This window comes from Dermacentor silvarum, chromosome 11 (genome assembly GCF_013339745.2).
Source record: "Dermacentor silvarum isolate Dsil-2018 chromosome 11, BIME_Dsil_1.4, whole genome shotgun sequence".
NCBI lineage: Eukaryota > Metazoa > Arthropoda > Arachnida > Ixodida > Ixodidae > Dermacentor > Dermacentor silvarum.
The window spans coordinates 121375722-121384634 of record NC_051164.1 but is presented as its reverse complement, the minus strand read 5'-3'; the positions used below and the strand labels follow the sequence as shown (position 1 = coordinate 121384634).

The 8913-nt window shown below is 45.8% G+C and overlaps 1 pseudogene; it reads right to left on the bottom strand.

Annotated features, from left to right (window-relative positions):
• Positions 1–824: 824 nt before the first annotated feature.
• On the bottom strand, positions 825–6886 carry LOC125941362 (uncharacterized; annotated as a pseudogene).
• Between the last annotated feature and the right edge of the window lie 2027 nt (positions 6887–8913).

Below are 8913 nucleotides of genomic sequence, written 5' to 3'. Positions count from 1 at the left end.
TCTGTTATATTTAAGTTCATTGTTCGTATTCAAGTTCTATTGTTTGTACTCGTATTCCATTTTTTCTTTTAACATATTTAATATCACAGATCCTTAAGTGCCTCGAACTAGTCCTGTATGGTAGAAAGTTACCTGTCTTTTTGTGTGATACTATATGTGATGCTTAAGCTCTTGTCCAATTGCGATAAGGGTTTGGCGTGTTTAACTCATTCTGCATTGCACAGAGCTATACAGTACAAAGTTTGTGCCTGCGATGCGTATTTATTGTTTATTGAAAGTGAAATTATTATTGAAAGGTTTATTGAAATTACGAGTGATATTTAGGGCATTGTCAAAGACTGTAAAACTAAGGGTTTGCTGTTCTCTGAACTAGGCACGTTGTGCACAGAACTCCACAGTACAATCTGCCAATTTTAAGATTTATTGCACTGAAAAGAGTACTAAGTCTGTATATGTGATAGTTAAGCTCTTGTATAAAGTTGTGAAGGAAGTGTTTGGGGAGCTCAAAACTACGCAGTACATTTTGTACCCAATTGTTATCCTTTTGATAATGTTATACACCGAGGATCGTGGAAATAAGGGCTAGTCATGCTGTGCACAGAACTGCACAGCATAGCGTTTGTATCCAGGTTTTATATTCCTTGAAAGCCGCTTTTTAAGTGCACTATTTTTTTAATCGCAGTACTGTTTGCACTGTGGTCATATGTAAACCTGAAATGTTTATTGCAAATAAAGACCTACTCTCTATGCGGTGGTATTGATGATGCTGTCTTGCCAGGGGACCCTCCCATTATCAGAAATGCAGTACTGGCAGAGCTTGTCCCTCACAGCACAGGCTTGCCTAGACAGAAAATAAATATGGAAGTAGCACGGTTAGACAACCAAATTGTGTGTAGAAAACCTACTGTGTTATAAATTCATCATTTCGGTAAAGGATTTCAATCAAAGGTGATATTTGGGCTTAATCTTCAATTAAAATACTCGGAGAATATCACTATGTATTAAAATGCTAGGCCAAAACAATACCAGGCTTCTGTACTATATAAGTGATGCATATTTTTCAGGATTACTTTGTGGAAGATGCTGTGATGTAAAGCCCAAATTCTTTAATAAATTTTTATTGTGAGTGGTCTTTTGAAATGCGTTGAATGCCTTACAGAACATACTAGGTTTTGGCTGAAAGAGACAGTCTTCCACCAAAGTAGGTTCGAACTGGAAGTAGATAACAGGTAAAAAGAGCTGTCACTAGAAAATAAGTGCACCTGCATCCAGAAATGCTTTTTAAGCAAATGGCCCTTTCAGCTATTCAGAGGTCACATATTTTTCAGTATGAGGTGTACTTATGCACATATCCGTAAAATAGACAATGCTCTGCAACACCGATGCACGACAATGTTTGTTAAAACTAAAAATGCCTGGTTGAGTTAAAGGCTGTTGCGCGCAATGCAGACAAAGCATTCATGCTGCCTTCCGGCCCTTGCACTTGCCAGTCCTCACAGTCAGCAGTAGCAGGTGGACAGTACGCAGCCCGAGATGCAGGCGACTCAAGGAGCAAGAAATTGTGTAGTGTTACACAAGCACACACAATTCGATTGACATTATCATCTTGTGCTTTAAATGGCCATCGAATAATCCGCCAACTGTGTGCCATAATGCTAAAAGCATTCTTCAAGACCTTCGAGCTCGGCTCAGGCGATAATTAAGTATTCTCCTTTGGTGCTTTTCTTCAAATGACTGATTTGAATCAGATGTGGTGACAAGCATTGGTTGAAGGGCTGTAACAATGTACAAGATAAACTTGACGTAAATAAAAATTACAGGAAAGCAAAGTGCCGTTACAACAACGCACAGCATAAATGACATCAAAAAGACTACTGTAGCTTACTTTTGCGAGAATAAGACCTCATCCTGAAGGTCTTCAGAGGGAAAGCCTCATCTCCAACAAAAAATAGGGCATCTGGCCAACGCTGCCTATCTCGGAGTCTTCGGGGATTCCAAGTTGGTTTGCTACAATCAGTTCCTGAAACTTGGTGCGTGCAAACACGCCTCCATCGGACTCGCTGCAGAAGCGCCCACTTTCTACATATAGAAACCTAAGGAAGCACATATAACATTTTTATTAGAATCAAATGCATGCAGAAGTGTTGTTATCAGGTACGTTTAAGTATGTTCAAACATATATATCGGTCAAACCTCCTGGGAATTAGTTATCTCTTGTAACATTCATCCTTGAAACTTTGGGCAACAGCGCAAACAGACGACCACACGAAGGGAGACACGTACACACAAGCGCTGACTAACAACCTGTTTTATTGGCAAGGATAGCGCACCTTATATATGCCAGGTTGAAGCAAGGGAAAGGGGAAAAATAACAAGGGTAAACTCGTGCCATAAACGCAAGCGCGAACAACCAACCAAGCGCAACAAGACGCAAACAATTATTTTTATTTCCAATCTGAAACCCCGATAGCCGCATCGAGATCAAATTCAGCATCAAAGAGAGCAAGGGAAGGGGTGCTGAAGCACTTGCTGCCGAACTTCCTAATGTGGTAGGCTTCCAAACTGATGCGCGTGGCCGTGTCACTGCTCTTTCCTAGAATCTTTGTCTCTTTTAACCGGGCATCACAATCAGTACACATGCTAACGTGCGAAACTGTATGTGCGTACTTGTCATCTCGTTTTTTAAGTTTTTTAGCGTGTTCCCCTAAACGGTCATTGACGCAGCGACCAGTTTCGCCGACGTAAACCTTCCCACATGACATGGGAATGCAATAAACCACTCCAGTGGAACATTTGACGAACGGCGATTGGTGGTTCTTCTGGCATCTACGTTTACTGGTGTTGCAGATACGTAGGCACAACTGTCCCAGCTTATTTGGGACAGAAAAGCAAATTGGCACGCGTTGCCTACTTGCCACCTTTTTTAGATTGTAGGAAAGTTTATGAATGTAAGGGACCACCTCAGGTCTATGTGCCTTCCGGTGATCCTCCGCCGTTGTGATGTTCGTGCTTGTGAGCCACTCCTGTATCTTTTCCTTCTTCCAGGCCGTCGTCGGCAATTTCTCTTCTCGCCGGCTATGGTAAGGGGCATTGTCTAAAACAATGACGCTACCAGCTGGCAACTTCTGCAGAACGTCATTGAACCAGCCCTCAAAGCGATTGCCATCCATTTCATCGTGGTAGTCGCCTGTCTTTTGGCCTCTGAATACATCCAAGCAGCCGTCGACGAAACCATCCTCGCTGCCGATGTGCGTCACGATCAGGCACTGACCTTTCCCTGAAGGTTGTTTTAGACCCGTCGTCAGGCCATTTGCTCGAGCGAACAGGCGTCCGCGCTTCTGCACCACGGTGTCTGTCCACACGATCGACCGAGTGTGTCCCGCCGTCACCCATATCTCGTCAAGGTAGAAGATCTTTCGGCCTTCCGCCCGGTAGCGCTCCACGTCACGGAGGTAGCGATTCCGCCAATTGGTGATGTCATCCCGGTCGATAAGCAGCGAGTTGCGGCTTCTCTTTTCGTGCTTGAAGCCGATCTCGGCAAGCAGGCAACGCACAGTACACCGCCTTAGTAATGGGGAAACTCGGTAGTTATCTTCTCGACCGTCGGTATCTCGTTGCGGCGAAAGAAATCGTGCACACATGACCTCAGCGCGCACAACGTGAAACTGTCAAACTTCGCGCTGCGTCTTCTCTTCTCCGCATCGCGTGGGCGCTTTCGCGAGCGCGTCGTCAGTTTGCCACCCGAAAAATGCGAAGCTTTAACTTCCTCCCTCACCCTGAACACAGTCCTTTCGCTGACACCGAGCATATCGGCGGCAAACTTGCTCGTGTCCTCCACGCTGCATTCAGGCTGCCTGTTACGCCAAAACGTGTAGCAGTGGAAGATCATGTTGCGTGAATCGCTGTTCAGGATGTGGCCGCTCTTGTTCTTGCCGAGGCTCCTTGGTGGTGTGGTCATCGAGGCGACACAAGGCTCGTTCGGCAACAAAGGATCGCGTTCCGATGTCCCCTCGCTGGGCTCCATGCCGAAAACTGGCACGGAATGCCGCGCGCGATCGTGCGCGAACTCACGAGATCGCTGGTTCGCCACCGCGAAAAAAAAGAAAAAAATAATAATTAAAAATAAGCCCAACACATTAAAAAATAAGGTTGTGCAAACACACAAAAATGTATATATGAATCTTATGCTATTAAACCAGCGACTACTACGCCCGGTGCCGTCGATCTTGCTCCGTAGCAGACGACGCACAGCGTTGTAGAAGGCACGGAGTTATTTTTCTCTCGCGATCCGGCATGTGCGGTAGCATTTCCATCATGATAGTTTTACCAAACCACTCGTCAAGATACACAAATCTTATTTATACCGACAAATAGGCGTTTTAGAAGCAGTCACAATTTTTTGAGCGGGACTATTTCTTGAGTCGCGGAGGAATTGGCTGCTGCGCTTCGGTCAACTGGGCGGGGCCTCCTCCTGTCTTCTAAAGTTGTACCCGACTATAATGATGGCGACATTACAATATTGCAATCTCACGTTCGTGCTATATTTAACTAATGCATCAAATGGTTAATGGATATAAATATTAAAAGTCCACAGTCATGTATATCCAGAACCACTGATTGCCCATCTGCTCATTATCTTGCCATTCCCTTGGACCCTGTTTACTCTTAGTACACGTCTCTAGGAGACCACATCATTAAAAAAATTATGGGGTTTTACGTGCCAAAACCACGATCTGATTATGAGGCACGCCGTAGTGGGGGACTCCGGAAATTTGGACCGCCTGCGGTTCTTTAACGTGCACCTAAATTTATGTACACGAGTGTATTCGCATTTCGCCCCCATTGAAATGCGGCCGCCGTGGCCGGGATTCGATCCCGTGACCTCGTGCCCAACAGCCGAACACCATATCCAATGAGCAACCAGGGCGGGTGAGACCATATCATGGCTAATCTAACTTCGTTGCTTACATACCAAATGCAATATTGACAATGTTAACCGCGTGCTTGGCTATTTATGCTGCGACTTTCTTAATGCCCTTCCTTTCTTTCTTTAATTGATAGCTCAACAGTGGAAATCATCCCTACCTGTAACTCGCATCACTTATCGCAAGCAATTATTTGCTGAAACTACTCTTGTAGTCTCTGCTTAAGGTTACTGATATGGTGGGTCACTTAATGATGACGTGTTTGCTATCAATGGCACCAATACATTGAGGCAGGTTCCACTTTTCCTCAAACTCCTGTGCAACCTAACGGAAAAGCAGAATGAAACACTACTTAGTGAAAGCCACATCATAACATAGTAAAATCTGCCATTTGTGCAAAGCTGCAAGCAACCCAATCTCAGGTAAATGCCGCTTCGTAGTCAGGTATGCAACCCAATCTGAGGTAAATGCCGCTTCGTAGGGCGAAGTTGACAGTGCAGAACACACAGACAATATTGAGTGTTGCAATTCACGGTCTGTGATTGAACTATTGCTCGGTAAAAACCACAGGTTGTCCAGGTTAACTGGAGTCCATCATTAAAGTGTGCCTCATAATGAGAAAATAGTTTTGGCACATCAAACCCTAGCATATAATATATAATGCTACAACTGTTGCTTCTCAGATTTTGACTACACGTCCAGAATCTAAAATCTGCACTGAGTAACAATATGTGAAGCTCTTCAACCTTGCATTACACATGCAACATCTTTTAGTTGCCATGCGTTAGTACTCACTATCTGTGTCTCTACAGAAAATTGTCTGTTCATCTACTTTTGCTTAATGCAAAGACAGAAGCTCTCAGAGCTGTTCCTAATTTCCTAGTTATGCAACTGCAGTAGTCTAATGTGCTTTTATCAAGTTCGAATTTATGATTAAATAAGAGGGAAAGTTAGGAAAGTACATATGTGTTCTACTTGGCCTAAGATAATTTGGGAGTAATGGAAGTGAAACTCCTGCTTACTTCTGTGGAAGAGTGAGATCCAAATTTGGTCCAGTAGAACTTGTTAAATAAATGTCAAACGTATAAAAAGGTTAATCAATAGCAAGGCATGATTCAGGTGCGTCTGTGCATGCGAGAAGCTAAGAAAAAGAACGCAAGAGTAAAAAAGTGCACAAATAAAAAAAATGGAGACTGTTGAAATGACTAGACGAAGTGTAAACACAAGACAGCTGCGGTACAGTGCTTTTGTTCTGGTTAGACGTTTCGGCTACAATTATAGACTTCTCGGTGTTTGTATTGTGACCGTTGACGGCGCATGCCTCACACATAAACAAACGCATACTCGGCTCCGTAACAATACTCCTTCGCATTCTTTATGTGCTTCACTGCACGGCAATATGCCTCGCGGCATGACAAAACTGTACTGCGGTAAAGGTAAATGAAAGGCGCCGATCATGACACTGAAAAACCAAATACTAATTTTGAACATCGAATAGCACAATACTTGAATGTTCGCATAGTCCAAATGTTTGGAGATGCTACTTACGTTGAGCCACTGAACTGCGGATGACGGACATTTAACATAAAGTGGACCAAGGATTTCCCATATTGCTTGGCAGACCTCAGCGATGATAATGCAAGCACTCGAACGTCCAGCCAGGAAATTAAATGACGACGACCTAAGTGTCTCGCCAGCTGCTAAAAATCTAACGGAAGCGCCATAAAATGCGCCAAACTTATAGTGAATTAATCATAACTCTTCCTTCGTATGCATGAAAATACAGCACAAGTGCTTAAATCCGAAACCATTATGCAATCAAAACATGGACATGACAGTGTGCTTACCTCACAGCCAAAGCTAGGCGTTGGTCTTGCGGAATGGCCTTGTGGAACCTCGTATTCGCCTTTGTTATTCGAGGCCCCACGAGTTCCAAGAGTATCGAAACTTCACGGCGGCATCCTTAAATAGCTAGCAAAAAAAGAAAGCATAGCTGAGCACTTAGCAAGACGCAAAAACTGTCAAGAATACTTACTTTCGGTAGTATTCAACGTCGCGGGACCTGAGGTGCGGCAACAAAGCGTTGGCGTGACCCAACTTCTCGCGCTTTTGCAAAGCCGGGCGAACCCAACATCGCCGCTTCCTGGGTGGCCGCTCCTTCTGTTGTTCATTTTCTATTGCCAGAAAGCAAATGGCTAAAAGTATGAAAGTTATTTCCTCTTCCTCGTCCATGGCAGCGATGGCAGACTAATAAAGTTGCAGACGACACGCGCAGTTGCGCGAAACGATCGCTTATAATGACAAATTGGTCAATGAATGAACACACCTCTTGAAATGGTGCGATGTAGAGCGCCACCACGTGGGCAAACGTACGCAGACTAGATGGATGTGGGCGAAAGCGGAAGCGGTTGCCGCTGCGGTGGCGAAACAAATCTGAACATCTAGGGTTGGTGCCCGCTTTGGCCTTTCCGCCCGCTTGCCGCTTCCCAAGTGTGAACGTAGCCGAAGGCTGGTGCGTCCGCCCTCCGCCAGTCTTTGAGCGTCATAGCTTATACGCGCCGCGAATTCAATTGACAAGGATAGAGCGGAATATTTTTTACGTATTTATTTCTGCATTTAATAGGCGAGACATTGCGGCAGCAAAGGGGTGCTCTGAGGGGGTGGGGTGAGAAAAGTGAAGTGGGGGAGGGGGACCGGTGCTCTCTTCTTCCTCGAGGTGGAGTGGTGGCGAGGTGTCATATATAAGAGGCTGCCTGCGGCGCGAAAAAGTAGAGCACGTGAAGCACGGCGTTCGGAACGGCACGAGCCCTCGAGGCGCGTGACCCGAGGCGTAATCGAAGGATGAACGGCGCTGTCCGTGGATTATCGACCTGGCTCCGGGCCAGGAAGGTCGCATCGTCAGCTACGCTCTGGCGACGGGAGACTTGGGGGTCTGGCCGAGTCCGTGACGCTCGCCATCCAAGGTGTGGCCGTTGACCTCGGCAAGTTCGAGCGATGCTCCTGGGACTGGCTGCAGCCTCTCATGGTGAGACCGGGCACCCCAGAGAGGATCCCTCTTCTGCGGCGGACCGGCACGTTCGATATTCCTCGGGACGCCACGTCGGCACTCACGAAGAAGTTGCGACGCATCCCGACGCTAGGCCTATCCAGGTGGGCCTAAGCAACGCCGCGCCTCATCACCGACGAAGTACTGACGAACTCATTACTGACGAACGAGGCGACGTGACGACCGCAACGCGACGACTACACCATCAACAAGAGTACCAACTGCTTGGGAAAAGAGCCGACAAGCCGGAACATATGTGTGACGACGAGTGCAAAAGGTGACTCTTCTTTGTAGCGTCTCAGAGGGGTAGGCCAGGGTTGCCTGACTTTGGAGGATTAGCCACCACAGACAAAGTTAGTTAATTCAGGTTTAATGGCGCAAAAGCGACAAAGGCCATGCTGCGCCAACCACAAGGTATTAAGAAATGAAATGTTAGTGCAGCGAAAGCTGCGTTACCTTATATTCTATGTAAAAAACCGGCTTCATCTAAAAACTCGAACAAGTCAGTGAATGGCACTAGCGGCTCATCTCGCAATAATGAGGCGGGGTGTAATGGCATGTGCAAGTTATACAGATTCTGCAGAATTTTCCGTCTGTGTTTCTATATGTGGACATGTCATAACAATGTGTTATGTCATAACAATGACACTTATCGCAGGTTGGCAGATCTTCTTTTCTAAGTAAGAAATTGTGTGTCACATGTGTGTGTCCGATTCTAAGTCGACATAGGATCACCTCATAGAACCGTTGCTGATGACTGCACGATTTCCACTCGCCAAGCAGTGGTTTGGTTATGTGTAACTTGTTAGTAATGCAGGAGTCCCATTCTTGTTGCCATTTTGATGTCAGGGCTTTGCGAATTGCTCGGATACTGTCTTTGTATGACATTTTTGAGTGAGTTAGGTCTTTGTGCGCTGCCATGGCCGCGCATCTATCTGCCGA